This window comes from Octopus sinensis, linkage group LG4 (assembly GCF_006345805.1).
Source record: "Octopus sinensis linkage group LG4, ASM634580v1, whole genome shotgun sequence".
Lineage (NCBI taxonomy): Eukaryota > Metazoa > Mollusca > Cephalopoda > Octopoda > Octopodidae > Octopus > Octopus sinensis.
In genome coordinates, this window is record NC_043000.1 from 109,662,251 (window position 1) to 109,663,553 (window position 1,303).

At 37.8% G+C, this 1,303-nt stretch overlaps 1 protein-coding gene across 1 annotated transcript in view; it reads left to right on the forward strand.

Moving 5' to 3' along the window:
• LOC115211014 (rho GTPase-activating protein 18) overlaps window positions 1-1,303 on the forward strand; it is a 171,113-nt gene continuing 169,810 nt past the window's right edge. Inside the window, exon 1 of the mRNA XM_029779858.2 lies at window positions 1-160. The gene's annotated coding sequence lies outside the window, so the exon portion shown is untranslated. The remainder of the gene's footprint in view (window positions 161-1,303) is intronic.

Genomic DNA, 1,303 nt, shown 5'->3' on the forward strand with positions numbered 1-1,303 from the left:
GAAATCGAGCCGGTGCGTGAGTAAGGTGGAGAGTGGGTGAATCCTGCTGTCGGCGACACCGATAACTGGATCCTTTCTAAACTCTTAGGTCGACTACGTTGGATGATTGGAGGCGAGTGATAATGAAAGTTCGGCAATAACACCAACAAACAGATCACTGGTATGAATAACTATTAATAACTTCACTAATTACACCAATTAATAACTTTATTATAAAAATTATTTGGTTTGTTTTACATAAATTTGGGTGAGAGGAGGACAATGTGAGGACCCCCCACCTCCCAGCTTACAAAACACCGTTAACTTTAGCAATAGCAACAACAACAGTAACTATTATAGTTCTAACATTAGCAACAACAGCCAAAATATTAAATGGATTCATAACCTAATAAAGTAACAACGACTGCGAAGTATTACGAAAATAACAGCCACGACAGCAACATTGGCACGAATAACCGCAATAGCGGCATTACAAACATCAACATTCATAAACTTCTTAACCCTTTTTGCTTGTCTTGTGTATTACATGATAAACGGAACATATTTCCTTGGCGTCCGTCTATCATGTATGCTATCCATTACTATTTATTCTTTCAACCACCAAACTTGGGTCTTGTGAAAGGCAAGTTTTATATCACTGAGAACGATTGGAACATTGCTTAATTAAAAGCCTGAAAAACTAACTTATGAAAACGCTTTTAACAGGCAAATAATTATTATTAATTAACAGTATTAATTAACGAGTGGTTCGTTTCCTTTTACTTCCATGCAATCCTGTCGAGGTTCTCTTTATTTGCTCTCTTTATCGAATTAACCCCTCGCTCTTTTCTTCTAATATATTGAATTTTTCATCCCGAAAGTACTATCTGTATGTTCTCTCTCTCTCTTTCTCTACGGGGGCACCTGGTTCTCTTTTCTATTTGCAGACCTTTTTTTTGTTTTCATTTTGTCCCTTGGACAATTCTCTCTCTCTCTCTCTTTTTTGTTCTATATCTCTTGAATCGTAGAGGAAGGCAAACTGTCCCTTCTCTCTAACTTCTATATCAGTTTCCCCCTCTCCAATTTTCGTTTCTTCTCTCTCTCTTTTTGTTCTGTGACGTAGATATTTCTCTCTTTCTGTTACTTACACCCTCTCTCTGTCTTTATCTCTCTCTCTCTCCCTCACACTAATTCGTTTCTCTGAGGCGAGAGTGACAGCAGTTCTTATCTCTCTATCACTTCCCCCTCTCTCTTCCTTTCTTCATCATTTTCCCTACTCCACCTCTATATGTCGCACTCTATCTATCTTTCTCTTTGTATCGTT